Source organism: Crocodylus siamensis, chromosome 3, assembly GCF_052110815.1.
Source record: "Crocodylus siamensis isolate JL-2025a chromosome 3, ASM5211081v1, whole genome shotgun sequence".
In the NCBI taxonomy this organism is placed as follows: Eukaryota; Metazoa; Chordata; order Crocodylia; family Crocodylidae; genus Crocodylus; species Crocodylus siamensis.
In genome coordinates, this window is record NC_143397.1 from 82,815,238 (window position 1) to 82,830,548 (window position 15,311).

A 15,311-nucleotide genomic window follows, 5' to 3' on the forward strand; every position below is an offset into this window, starting at 1 on the left:
TTTTTTGAGTTTCTGCTATTTATTTCACTATCCAGTGTTCAGGCATTATAAATCAAATGGTTGCATTAATGAAACTCTACCAGTTAGCATTAGCCAAGGGTTGGCTGATATCTTTCAGAAAAAAAAGAATGTAGCTGTTTCTTTGTATTTCCTGTTTGTCTTGAACCAAAAATGAAAAAATCCAAAGTACTGCATGACAGACTACTTCACAGTTATTCCTTTCATGGTTAGAATCAGGAAATGTAGTTCTCATAGCTGTGAAAGAATTATACCTTCTGATTATATTTCCAAGCAGCCTTCATGTGTGGAGAGTTCAGCAGTCATTTGGGCTGTATGTTCAGACTGTCAGAAGAGAAATTCACACACTGTGCTCTCTTAGGGAGCCTTCACTTCTGTTGTCTCCTGCACGGCTGTTCTTTAAATGAAAATAAAGCAATCAGATTGAAGGTACGTGCTTCTTTGTGAATACAATTACAATAAGGAAAAACCATACATCTCATGAGAGTCCATATTATTTCCTTCCCAAATTTTCATGCTCCAGGACAGAAAGCTCATTTGAACTTCTTGAAAACATGGCTTTACTGATCAGAGGGACACAGAGGAACTTCACTGTCCAAACATTTCAAGCTGTTAAAACACCTGAATAACTGGGAGAGTGAATCACACTATGATACAGTACATACTTGACATTGATGATTGTGTATTACAATGAAACAGATCTGTATTGATTCACAGGGTCTAAGAAAAAATAACCTGGTCTCACCCTTTCCTAGATTAGTTAAGTATCTGAATATTTTTTTTTAAATCACTAAAGTAAAAAGCCAGGACAAAGAACCTGAGTGGCCATACATTGCACACAGAAGCATACCCAAGTCAGGGCTACCAGGCCAGCACTCCTGAACACTGGCTTGGGGGTGAAAGGGCACAAAAATATCATATGTCTGCTGCTGGCCAGCCATGATACATACTATCAGTGGCATCCCAGCAGCTGTGGCTGCCTGGTACACTGCCACTGCCCAGGGCATAGTGTTGCCTTATACCCCTGATCGTTCACATCTTGTATTTGCTTGCTTAGAAGCATACAAGTGTGTAAGCACAACTGCAGTTGTCTGACTTTGAGAATCCATCCTAACACAGAGGAAAAGGAGGAGGGGGAAACATGAACATGGCTCTGAGATCTTCATCTTGAGTCTAGGCCTGTCTGATACAATCCCACTCAATTAATCAACAAAAAGATCACCACAAAAAATATTTTTGGACAGATCCAAACAACAGCTATTTTGCCCTTTACAGAACCTTCCAGGTGAGGATCTTCAAGTGAAAAATTCCTCTTGACCTCAGTACAGCCAGGATTTCATCATAACTGGTCATGAAGACCTTTCAGTGGTTGCATCTACATGTTCATTAATGTGTCATAATTACAGGTACTACTTAACGGGCCATAATTAACACTACTGTGCATTAGTGCCAGGGCACACTTTTTTGGTGATTCTAATGCTCAGTAGACTAATTCTACTGCAAATTAGCGCATTAGCATGGGTTTTGAAATATTTTATGTAGACATGCCCAGTGTTTACCCAAAGAAGCTTGGGTTTGCCAATGGTGTCAGTTCTACCAAGTAGACCAGGGGTGGGCAAAATGTGGCCTGTGGGCTGGATGCAGCCTGCTAGGCCATTCTATCTGGCCCATGGGGCCTTTAAAAATTTTAGAAAATTTAATATTTATCTGCCCCTGGCTGCCTGTCATGTGGCACTTGATGGCTTACCAAAATTCAATAAGTGGCCCTCCGCCCGAAATAATTGCCTGCCACTGAAGTAGAGTGTAGGATAACAGTAGCATAGCAACCACATTGTATTACCTGAAAATGTTTCAGTGCCACTATCTCTATTCCTTTCACGTTTTCAGATGATTCTTCATTGTTATTCATTGTTATCACTAAAAACATGGGTTATTCAAGGTGCTGAGTACCAACTTCTCCCATTGATTTCATTTGGAACTGCAAGTGCTCAGTAGAGACCTGTTGGGAAAGTTAGGTCCTCGGTGACAGCTTCAGCTACGCCTTGTTAAACCAACTTCACAAATGAAACAATGTAGGGGCACAATTAATACAGATGCAGATTACATGAATTCTCTTAAAACAAACATGTACCAACCCAAACAACCTTTATTTCAGTTACACTCTTGCTCATCCACTGTTAAAAGAGATATGAATCATTAGTTATGGGGCCAGGATCATAGCCTTGTAGTAATGGTTACAATAAGTATCTCAGTCTTCAAACTAATTTTCAGGCCTTTTAAGCTTGGCAAGAGCCTTTCTTTCAGTCTGGAAATTGGCATGCTCACTTTCTCGTGCCTAAGGACAATCATCGTGCCAAGTTTGACAGAAGCTTAGGCTTATTTTACAGTTTAACAAAAACATCTATAATTTTCCCATACTCAAAAGCTCAAAAAAGTGCTTAGGGCTTTCACATTCTGAAAAGCAACACACACGCATTTCTGGACTCCAGTGTTACAGCTAAAATGTTCCAAACTGTTCAATGCTATGTGGCCTGTTCTAGACGAGCTGCTGTGGTGGTGAAAGATTTTAATGATGTGGCAGTTAACCATATACATTCTTTTCTCATTTATATCACATTTTTTGTGTCCTTTTGATCTTCATAAAGAACAGGAGCACCAGGAAACCACATGGGCCCAGATGGGTCCAAAAACCTATGTTTGCCACCTTTACAGAAATATAAAAGGACTAGCTAGTGGCACTTTGACTGTTTTCTGGCAGTTTCCAAAACACAAAGCAAGTGAGTTACATAAACTATTTCCAGTGTGTCCCAGGATGCAAAGTAATGAACAGGACTCACCTGCAGCTCAGGACGGGATGCGCACGAGGCAGAGGGAGGAGCCTGTGCGGCTCGTTAGCCACATTTTGTTCAATTGCAGCCAGCTGGTGATGTCACTGATGGACGCCAGCCGCAGCAATAAAAACGGCAGCTGCGGCCGCGGGGGGGCGGATAGCCCAGGTGAGGAGCAGCAGCCGTCGCTGACGACAAGAGGAGCTTCTACTACAAGAATTGTGGAGCCAGGAGAGCTGGCTGGGATGTGGACAAAGCAGGGCCAAACCTCCCGACTGGAGACTGCACCTAACAACACTGGAGCTGGAGGCACAGCACCTGAGGACGCAGCTAGAAGAGCACCAGGGGGTGAAGCGACCCACAGGTGGGGTGCCAGGATGATGGGGCACGGAGACAGTTTCGCCAGGGAGGAGAGACCCCAGAAGAGCCCTGAGGGGGTACAATCAGGGCGGGCATTGCCGCCAGGCGCAGATAGAGTATTGAGCAAGAGGGAGGAATGCTGGAGATGATTGGTCCAGGTCGGGCCAGAAAGGAGCCGGGGAGGGCTCGGAGTAGACCGATTCGAGGATAGGGAGACACCAGGCAGTCAGCATTTTGGTGGTTTCGTTCATTTAGGCAACCCTGGCTAAGGGATAGAGAGCTAGGGGAGTGTGCCCTCAGAGTAAGGCTGAAGGGAAGCCTCTGTGAGGCCATAGTTTCCTTTGATTTTCCTTCCCCTGAAGGAAGGGGTGCAGGCGAGGAGGGCCATGGGGCCGAGCCTGATGGTGAGCACCATGGCTGGCAGTTGTGGTCACTTAGAGGCAGGCCAGCTGGGAACAAGAACAACAGGTGAGGGACGCACCAAAGGTGGCATGAGGCTGGGGTGTAGGGGTGGCGGAGCCCTGTGAGTGACCGCCGGGGATCCTGGGCCAGGGGATATCCCGTCAACTGACCCCTCACAATGAGGAACATCAAGTCATGGTGGCTGAGAACGGGGTTGGGGACATGGAGAGAAGAGAGCTACTCTGGCACCAACAAGATCCCAACAGGTGTTTGACATCTACCTGCAAAGCAAAAACCACTCGAGAGTGGTTAATTGAAGCTCGGCAGTTGCACAGTGATATTATCCAAACCCTTTATAACCTAGTGGTGCTCCACTTTATTACCCTATGAGCTGGATGAGTGCTGCTGTTCTGGTCTGAGGGCTGGATCCGAAGGGTGGGGCTGGTCTGCTGGTAGCCAGATCTAGCTTGTCCACTAGCCAGATCTAGCACAGAGTCTGTGTGCCGGATCTAGGCCTGGACCCCACTTGTGGGCATGACCTTGTCTGCACAGCCGTGTCACCCAGCCTACAGAAGCATGTCACCGTCCAACCCACTCTGGAAGCCATCACTGCTGCCAAGTTTCTAGACCTGTAGGGACTCCCATGGGGTAAATGACAGGGCCTTGTGGGCTGGAAGTTGAGCAGCACTGTACCAACCAATCCCACTGAATGAAATAGAATTTTACAGGATGCAAGAGAAAGCAGAATTAGGTACCGTGATACCAGTGTTTTCACTGCAGCTGTAACACAAAATACTCCTCAAATGCATGGCCTGTGTAACAGTTGCATGTTCTGGTCTGTTGCTATAAAAGCACATGAGGTCACCATTAAGTTTTGCATTATAATGCAGATTTCCGGAAGCTGAGTTTTTTATATCTGTTGGAGATGGAAGTGAAAGCCTTCTGGAGCTTTGAAGTGAATTACTGATAATCTTGAAGGAATGGAATTACTGATATGTGGAAGTGGAAAGGAATATACAAATCTTTCACTTTTGCTTATTTCCATTCTTTGAAGCTTTTGAGTGGTAGTATGTAGCTCACAGCTACCTTAACTGACACTAAAGAAAGATTTTGTTCACTGAAAAAGTTCCATCCTAGGAATCTTACTGTAATGGGTTGACATCTTTATAAATAGGATAGTAGGAAAACTGCTTCTGTTTGTTACTGGCATGGAGCATTAGTGCTTCAAGATCTTTATCATCTGTTTCTCATGGTGCTATTTCAAACAGAGAATTTTATTTTTAAGAATATTGTTTATAGCCCAGTTATATTTTACTCTCTCTTTGAAGTTGCTCATGTGTGTTGGAATGAATGTGAGAGAGGTTTTGCCACCTCCTTTTATGAAAAGTTTTGGGAACTGATGTTACTGTACACGCTAACCTCTCCTTAATGCAGCACCATGCACTGGTTCCCAAAAGAATTCCTACACTTATGCTGTGGCTAAATTAACCACAAGAAATATATGATACCAGTATGGAAGAAATTAGAGCTTTAATCAGCCAGTGTCAGGAGAGGTCTGAAGACAGATGGGATCTAGAAAATATGTTGCTCAGTAAACATGAGAACAACAAGCAAACATTTTAGATCTGTTCCTGTCATTCACATCAACCCCAGATTCCCCAGGGTGATCTACTTTATGTAGACATCAGAATCCATATTCTACAGGACCAGTCTTTTACATGTATATGTAGTACCACTTACCCTCTCATCCCCATGTATGTAATGTTGGCTCGGTGTAAATATATGCACCAAAACTTGTGTGCAACCACTTAAATTTAGCAATTGTTCCTGAAATCTGTGATACATATTTTCAGATATAACTAGTGATTTGTGGCATCCTGGATTTGGATGTCCAATTTAAAGTGCATTCTTACCACTTGCTTCCAAAAGCATTAGTCAGGGTGTCTGCATACAATGTAACTCCTTTTGGTACTGTGATACCAGTGGCAAATGATAACAACAACTCTGGGACAGATTTTCCAAAGCATTTCAGGGATTTACAAACCTCAATTCCATCGGCTTTCAATTTGCTCCTATGTTCTATAAGTTCTTGTGAACTTTCTGCTCTGTACTTTGAATAAGTACCTGCTTTCCTGTATGGTGTACTCATTTATATAACCACACGTGTTTCTATTTACATCAGTTTATCTAGCTCTGAAGCAAAAACTGGATTTAGAGTGAAATCCTGGCCCCACTAAACTGATGAGAGCTTTGCCACTAATCTAGAGGAGCCAGGATTTCATCCTGGCCTGCAGGGATACCAGCTAAAATGCAACTACCCCTGGGAGAAACAAACAAAAAAATCCTAAAAGTAAAGACTTATGGGATGGGATGGGATGTTCAAAGAAGCCAGGGGAATAAGACGCACAGCTCCTAAGTGCGTTACTCTCTTAGGTTCCTTTGAAAATACCAGCCTTAATTTGAACTTTGCAGAATCGCACAGTTTTATTAATTGAAAGATTTGTTGATCTATTTTTCTGTATTTTTATACTGCACTTATCATAGAACTTTCAAATGAACTAGTCAATAGGACAGAAAGCTTTTATTATTCTCCATTTTAGACACTGGCAACTGAGATACCATTTGAGGGATGCTAAAACTTTGTTTGTTCCTTATTCATGCTAGTAAACTTTCCTCTTTCCTCTTTTGTTGCCTAGCTACCATGTCCCTCTGTGCTCCTCTCATTCAATGTGGTGTACCACAACCTGTCATGGGTTGAGAGTACAATATATACTTGAATGGAACTGATTGCCCTTTAGAGCTTTATTTTTATCTACTAAGCTTTTATTTACAACTCCTTATTCTGAGAACTCTTCCTGTGGTAAAGTACCAACCTCATTTTGCATTGAGTTATTTTCACGCGTTACTCAAGCATCACAACAGGTCATTTCCAGTGACTCACCACAGAAGACACCCCCATTGATAAATGTTGCTGTTAGCCAAACTGCAACTCTTGCCAACCTATCTATGTGTCCTACCATTTGGGATATGACTACTAATGGATGTAGTATAGCTAATTAAGTATGCTTTCTTCAATGGAACAATAAACTCAAAAAAATTATTGGCCATATATACTCCTTAATCTGAGAGCTGATGAACAATAACAGGAACTGTACTCGCTTGTCAAACTATTTGTGAAAACAGACTCTAATAAGTATTAAAGAAAATATTAGAAAGAGAAACCGGAGATTCATATTCAGTTTATACATGGAGCTCTCACTGATGTCAACAGAAACCAGTTTCATATACCCATGCTATTTATATGTATGGCACACTAATGGGTGCAGCACAAAACTCAGAATAGACTAGATCAGATTCAACTAGAAGGAACTGATATTAATGGGTGCATCTACATGTGCGCTTTACTGTAGAGTTGACTAATAACTCCACACTAAAGCATCCTCATCTGTACATGCAGCCATATTAGGGCACAGTAAATTAAAAAAACACCATCGTAGGACAGTATTATCTGGGACAAGTACCATCCTACAGCGGAGTGATTTATGCTGTCGCAATGCCCATGTAGACAGTGACTGGGGCTGGCTGGGGCACAAGGGTGCTACAGTGTAGGAGCTGCCTGACAGCTAGCTCCTCATTGTAACACCCTCATACCCCAGCCAGCCCCTCCACCACCCAATGCTACCACCTGGAGCCTGGGGCTGACCCCCCTGGGCCCTTTGCCAGCCTGAGGCTGCTCTGCCCTGGGTCAACATGCTGTGGTCCTGGGCACGGTGCCCAGGAGAAACTCCAGTGCAAACTGTGCTGGAATTTATTTCTTCACCTTAATTGCACGTGTAGATACACCAGATATGTAGGAAAAGAAAGCAACCCATTTCTATGTGAAAGGCAGCAACTGTCAACAACCACGATTAATATGTTTAGTAATAATCAGTATGTGCTTTAAATAGCATTCACCAGCACTAAAGTGTCTCCTTATGTCATTCAGGGGCACACGAGGCAGAGGGAAGAGTACTACCAAAGAGAACTAATATGCTTAAAAACCTTCCTGTGGCACCATGCTTCCTAACCAGACCTAACGGACATAGGAAGAAGCAAATTAAAACAATTTTCCCAGATGACATCAGGCAGTCTGGATTTAACTCATGGCTTTAGGGCTGATTTTTTAGCTACCTAAAAAATCTGAGGAAGATTCTGAGTTTGATACTTCAGACTGCCACCTGCAATAAGCATATCATCGTCAGAAATACAACAGCTTGGGAATAGCGGTGGCTACATGGCCAAGATGAACTGTTTCTCAAATTTCCAAATGTGTTGCATGGGGAGAGGTGAGCTTAACCAGCCTGAAGAATCTATAGTGGTTCCCAGTAGTGTAACTTGTGTGTAGGGTAGGGAGAGGTAGAGTATGTGGGATACATGCCCCAGGCACTGAATCAGGGGAGGTACTAGGATGGCAGCCCCAGGGACCCTTTACGGTCCCTTCCAGCACTGTACCAGCCCCCAAGGGGCAGCGGCCCAGAGCTCCAATGTTTGGACAGTCATTACTTGACAGGACTTTAATATGAAATGGTTCTGCTCTGTTCTGACACGCCAGAATCATTTAGGGAAAGAACTCCTGAGGATCTGATTTGTTGCGACACAGATTCCCGTAGTGTTGCAAGGAGAATGTAGTATACATGAGAATCATTCTAACCAGATTCTAATCAAAGGCCATGTGTAGGCGAAATGAGAGGCATGTGTACACAGCGTTTTAAAGTGGGCTAAATGCTTTTGCACCGCTTTAATTGTATCAGTGTTTGCACGCGTCAGCAGTGTATTGCACATTAATTCCAGCCACTGTAGCAAATTCAGCAGCATAATGCGCCTTAAATGACTTGGGGCACAGAAACCTAAAAACTCCTCCGAGGAGTTTTAGTTTGCTGCCCCTACAGCCAGGGACCAAAGCACCGGGCTCTGTGCAGCTCAGGGGCTCTGCAGGAAGCCCTGCAGGAAACCTGGCAGCAGCCTGGGAAGGCAGGCTCTGCCCAAGCAAAGCAGTGAGCCTGATTCTTTTTTTTTCCCCCTGGAGCCTGCCTGCCTGAGGCCTGGTGCTTCCCAGGACCACCTGAGCTGGGTGTCTGTGGACAGGTGCTGCTGCGGGGACACCTGTGCCACGGAGGGAAGCACCAGCAGCCCCTGCAGCCCAGGGACCACCCTACCTACCAGCAGTTCACCCTCCCCTCCCCACCACCGGAGAGGCTGGTAAGTCAGCAGGGTGTGTGTACGACACTGGGGTTTAAAGGGCCCTAAATTGAAGCTCACCACTTCAGTTTAGGGCCTCCATTTCATCTACACACGTCCAAAAGCACCTTTCTTTTGCTGTGTCATGCTGCATCTTTAATAGCAGAACAAACAATCATTTCTGTTTCTTCCATTTATGTAAAATTGGACTTAGTGCTATGGGGCAGATTCTCATTTTAACTCTTTATACCTCCCTGGCAGCATAAATGAGCCTTTAAGTGAATTTACATATTATTAATTCTACGTGAGGTTAGTTTATTTTATATTGCCAGTGTGGTGTAAAGCAGCCTTAGGCTCAGCAGTCCCTGCACATCCTTGACTATAGCTGACGAGCCTCAACCCCTATAATGAAGTGTTCCTTCAATTGTGAGACTAAGCATATTTGTTTGCCGTTTGTGACTTCCATTTAGGCTTTCCAGAAAAAGAAACAACAGTGTCCCATTCTCGGATGGATCGCATTTAAGAGAAGAATCTCAGACTTTTGAGATCAACCACAGTTTTGGCATACAGCTGATTGAAATAGAGCCCGTGTTCCATTAGTGGAAGACTGGAACTACAAAAGATGAACATGTTTGTTTTTCATTTAGCAGATACTTTTTAAAGGGATTTAATATGACTACAGTACATACTCTGGATAAGTTTTAGAGCTGTAGGGTTTTTGTTGTTGATTTTGGGGGGGGGAAGGAGCAGGGTGTTGGGGGGGTGCATTTTACAATTTAACAGTGAGCTCTGATTTCTGCCCCAGTTCAGCAGAGCCAAAAATTTAGGCACAGGACATAGATAAGTGTATTTAGATTCAAAAGGCTTTTCCTGTCATTCAGATAATTCTCTTTTGATATTGATTCTTATCCATACCATGCACAGTCATAAGAGGTAGTACCCAAGAACAACCAGGGAACCCCCTCCAGGTCCTGCGGTCTCAAAAAAATTCCCATCCAGTTGACTACAAAAGTATGTTCACATTGTAATATTTGTTATTCATGTCTTCCCTTCTGCACCAGCTGGTATGTTGCTTTCTAAGAAACAATTGTTTTATTCAGCAATCCTGAATCAAGAAGTCCAGCAGAGGTCTGCTTTAATCAGTGTCTGAGGTCTAACTGATCAGCATTGCTTAATTAGTAAAACACTGAATTATCATAACATGATCTGGTTCCAACTAGATTATGCTAGACCCTTTTAGAGGTGCAGTTCCCAACACCTTCCAATCTCAGCCAGACATAACAAAAATGACCATTAACAATCAACATTAATACTGTATAGGTGTAACACATCTATTAACTAACCAGCAATGTTCAGTTAGTTTTTGAGGTGGTCTGCACTATCATGTCAATCCTATAAGTCTTCCCCGAGATACCAGCACTGCTGTTGTCAGTAAGCAGGAATTTAATTAATTAATTATGGTACTTTTCATGTCTTGGAGTTCAGCTGTCTCAACCAGGTTAATGGCCTCCTGATACAAACTTAAGTAAAATAGACAATTCAGTGCCTCTTTCCTCCTTTTCTTCTGTATTTGAAGAACGTTTCCTTATTCTTCTGCCCTATCCCCCGCCAGTTTTCAATTCCTTCTTCCCTAAGAAGGGATGCAGAGGTTTTTCCTCTGATCTGGAACAGGTTATCCAGAGAGGTTGTGGAATCTCCACCCTTGGACGTTTTTAAGACCCGATTAGACAAAGCCTTGGCTGGGATTATATAATTGGGGATGGTCCTGCTTTGAGCAGGGGTTGAATTAATGACCTCCTGCGGTCCCTTCCAACCCTCATTTTCTGATTCTATGATCTCCTCCTCTACAACCAGTTCCTCCTGTGACTCCTACTAATGCCATTTTCTCTGTGCCCAATTTCACCCTCCTGCTTACTATTCTTAACTCCTCACTCTCCTCTCTCTCTTTCTCTTCACAAGTAAACAGGGTATATCTCTTCCACTGTTAAAAAAATATATATATATGATCTTTGACCCAATTTGCCTTTTAAATTATTGTCCTAGCCCCTTCTCCCTTTTATCTCCATGCTCACTGTCTGTAATTGCTGCTTGGAGGTCCTATCTTCTAATTCTGTATTATACCCTGTCCAACCCAAATCCTGCACCTTACAGGCAGTTGCAGCTCCCCCATGTGATTTCAAATGATCTATCGTTAGGCAAAATTCACACCTGGTGCTCCATCCTCATTCTCCCTGGCCTCAGAAATCTTAAGGACTATAGACTATATCCAGCTTCTGGGCAACCAGAGCCATACACCGTATGAGCAGGTGCCCCCTTCCCCCCCATCTTCCACTTACCATGCAAGCTGCCCAGACCCCACTGCTGCTCACACAGCACTCTCCCCTGCCTCTCCCCTTTTCCCCAGCTATGTGTTTGGGCAGTACCTCCTCCTTTCCCCACAGTACAGGCAGCCTGGCTCCCCACACCCCATGCATGCAGCAACCACCTCCCTCTCCCACCTGCAGTGCTGGCAGCCCAGCTCCCTTCATTTCCATGCATCCAGCTCACACAATCCAGCTCTCTCCTGCCACCAGGACAGGTGTAGCTGGAAAGTGAGAAAGTGTGCCTCTGGCCACATGCCAACTATTTGGAGGCTGCATATAGCCCATGGGCCACCAGCTGAACAGCTTTGCCGCAGACTATATTTTTCTTGAGGTCTTATCCTTTCTTGACTTAAATAACTACCCTCTCCTAGGTCCCCTTCTAGGGCTCTAAATGTTCTTTGCTACCCCCTCGGTTTTGAATTGGCTTCTCCAAAGGGCTCCTCTCTTCTTATACATGCATAATTTAATCAGAAAATGTTAATTTAACTAGTATCACTTTGCTGATGGCCCAAACATCTTCCTCTCTACTCAAGGCATCTCCTTTTCTCCAAACTAAACACTTGGCCTATCTCTCTGACACCTCCTATGAATGTATAACCAACAGTTCAATCTCAGCAAAGTAAAGCAGAACTTTATGTCCACATCTCTAGCATTCCCTGATATCTCTTATTGAACACTGTTCATATGGCCACAATCCTCAAACTAAGACACATAATGTGGGCATCATCTTTGGCCTCTCTTTCCAGATCCTTGTTTCCAGGTTGTGTCTTAATCTTACCAATTGTTTCAGTATCACCTCTGAAAAACAGCCTTGCCAAGCCATCCACATAGTTAAAATTTTGTCCAGTCTATTGTCATCTTGCAGTTCAGTTACTGCATCATATTTTTTTCTGGCTTTCATAAATGCAATCTGGATCACTCATACTGATCCAAATTTTATCCCAACACTTTTGCCATGTAACCTTCTCTTTACATCCCTCTGCTGGCTCCTCTTTCTCTGTTCTATCACAACAAACATAAGTTGCTTGATTTCACATAAAAACACGGTGTTTTTAATTTTTCAATTGGTTACTGCTCATGAAATATGTGCCAGAAGATTATATATGATGCAAAAAGAGTGATTCATTGTGGACATATCCATCTCTAGCATTCCCTGATATCTCTTTTTGAACACTGTTCATCTCATATGATGAGAAATTTTAATTGAATAGGATAGAATGATCAAGACAAACTGAAGATATGAAGCATCCACCATATGACCATCCTGCAGCACACAGATGTCTGAAGTTATGCAGGAGCTTCCTCACCAGCACCCAGCTTCTCAACACCCAGGTAGACATGACGACAGATGCAGAATGAGAGACTAAAGAAAATACTTGACAGCAAAAAAGGTACATTCCACTGGCCAAGTCCTTACCGTCAAGGGCTCATGAGCCATGACAAAGGTGTTGATGTCTTAACAACCTAAAAACCAGAGTCGGACTTACAAGAAACTAAAGAAGAAGTGGTTCTACCACCTCTGACTGCAACACAGAGCCTCAAACTATGTAACACCTGCTGCACTGCCCACTGCTCAAAGGAAATGTACAATGAAAGATCTTATGATGTACAATAAGCGAGCACAAGCATGAGTAACAAAATGGTCAAATGTGGTGTAGAAACTTAAGAAGAAAAAGGATTGAAAATGCAAGAAAGGGTAGGCAAGTAGCATTATGAGTGGATGAAAATCTGGGACATTGTGGCAACGTGGGACTCCCTGCCTAGCCACAGTGCTAGGTTCCCCACTTGCCTTTCAGCACGCCACCCACCTGACTCGCTTGCCACACCGTGTTTGTAATTAATTATGAAGTTAATTATGGTGGGAGGCTACCCATTCTTGCCCCAATGCCAGGGGGCACTATCTGCTGTTCCATACCTCCCCTACACCACAGCACATGCCTCACAGATGGCATTCAACTGTTAATCTCACCAGCCCCACACTGGGCCCCAGAATCCTCCTATCAGAACCCCTCCAAGATCCCTCCAATCCGACGACCTACCATGCCTTCATTCAGGCTGCCTAGCTCCCTGAAACTATTTCCCCTCTCAGGCATGGTCCCCCTGGGGCCTCTGGCCACACAGGCCCTGGCTTCACCTCCAAGGCCAGTCAAGATCCCAGGGCCTCAGCTCTGGCCATCCCTTGCAGTGGGCCCTTTTGACCATTCTGGTCCTGGCCCCAGCATTCACCAGTCCAGAGTACTCTACATCAGGCCTCTGCCATTCTAGCCCCACTCTCTTGTTCTAGCATCTACCTTCTAGCCCCTACTAGGGGTTACCTGCCCAGTTGTGGGAGCTGGGGTAACACACTGAGACTGGTATTCCAGGGTCTCATGGGGACTCACTCCCCCCACAGGGAGCAGCATGTCATTGTGTTCACGATATATAAACATATTGGGCTCACAGCCCTCTGGTTTTCCTTCCACTTCACTGGGGTTCTTCATCTCTGCCCCCTCACTTGGGGCCATCAGGCTTTGCTCCCCGGTGGGCTCAGGTGGCCATAGCTATGCCTGGCCCCAACTACCTTTCCTCAGGGTCTTACACCCTGCACAGGGCTCAGGTGGCCGCAGCCATGCCTGGCCCCCACTCTCCCTCCTCAGGGTCTTCCACCCCATGGGGCTCAGGTGGCCACAGCTGTGCTTGGCGCCCACTCTCCCTCCTTGGGGTCTTGCACCCCTCAGGGCTCAAGTGGCCACAGCCATGCCTGGCCCCCAACTACCTCCAGTGTTTCAGAACCCCACCTGAAGGTGAGGACTAGGGTTAAGGCACCCCTACCCACTTTTCACTGGGGTGATCACTGGCCTGGCATTTCCTGGGGGTTTCAGGAAGCCTCCTAGCCATCCCCTACAGCTCCTCTCTTACCTCCAGGATGATAAAATGTTTAAAAAAAAATAGTATTAGAAAACAGACAAAAGCAGCCAGTCTAATATGACCCCAAGAGAGGCCTCACAGAAACAATTACAACATAAAATTTCCAAGGATTACATAATAGAAACATGATAACTGACATCATATTCAACTTCACTTAGACTGTAGCCAGTATCAGCCAACATGACACAGAGGTATCTATCAAGAACAAATTACACTTTGCTTCTTACATACATACAGGTTGAGTCACCAGTACATAAACCAGACAAACAAAAAGTTCAGCACAAATCACCTCTCACCTTCATAGCCCATACACAAGCCCTCACCCACCCATTCTGGCACTAAGTGCCTTACCTTAAACTCAACCTATCCCTATGCAGGGTGGAACAACCCCCTGAAGTCCAGCCCTTGTCACAGCTTCCATCCCCTCCTTCCATCATATCTCTTTCCCTACCTCTATAAAACTCCAGTTAATGGATCCCCAACTGTAAACACTCTACCTTGGAAAAAACACAACGCCTTTAGTGCCAACAGCGAGTGCACTTTCCATAGTGCTACTTTGATGCATGTGATCAAAACACTCACTCCCCACGTCCCATCCGTCCCCTCTGATAACCCATATAAAACATTTTCAAGGGTGATCCCCGTTCCTCTTCCCGTATCCTTCAAATAGGTGGCTACCTGTCCCCATTCCCATTGTGTGTAAAAACAGTCCCACAGCATGTGTGGCACCGACTCGGGCTCATCACCAAGCTCCCTAGGGCACTTGGGGGACTGCAACAGCCCCCAGTGATAGAGCACCTGGCAAAGTGTTTTACACTCCCCTCCATGCCAGCTCCTCGTGCTCCCCTTTCCATTCCTTCCCCACCAGCCTTTTCCACACCCTGGCTTGCTCTGATCTCAACTCCCCCACATCCATCATCTTCTGTCTCCCCTTCATGAAATTAAAGACTCTTTTGGCATCCCTCAGCCCTTTGAGCCCTAACCCCTTCAAGCCTTCCCTTTTAACAAAAGTTCCAAGTCACGCGTAAGCGAGCAACATCTGCCAAGCCCATGCCCCTCTCCACCCACTCCTAAACAGCCCCAACTTTCATAGTGGCCTTCCCTCCCAGAACCTGCAGAAGAAGTTGGAAACCATCCCCAGTGCTCCCCTCACCACCATCTTCAAGAAGTGCACATAAACAAAAACTTCAATTTTGGGGAAACCCCATCCCCACCA

At 44.8% G+C, this 15,311-nt stretch overlaps 1 long non-coding RNA gene across 2 annotated transcripts in view; it reads right to left on the minus strand.

Moving 5' to 3' along the window:
- Nucleotides 1–15,311, minus strand: part of LOC149868466 (uncharacterized) — a 112,070-nt gene that overhangs the window by 25,971 nt on the left and 70,788 nt on the right. The window contains exon 5 of one of the 2 annotated variants that reach the window (XR_016441259.1): nucleotides 273–415. The exons of the other annotated variant lie outside the window; for it this stretch is intronic. This is a non-coding gene — a long non-coding RNA (uncharacterized LOC149868466). The remainder of the gene's footprint in view (nucleotides 1–272; nucleotides 416–15,311) is intronic. 2 annotated transcript variants of the gene reach the window in all.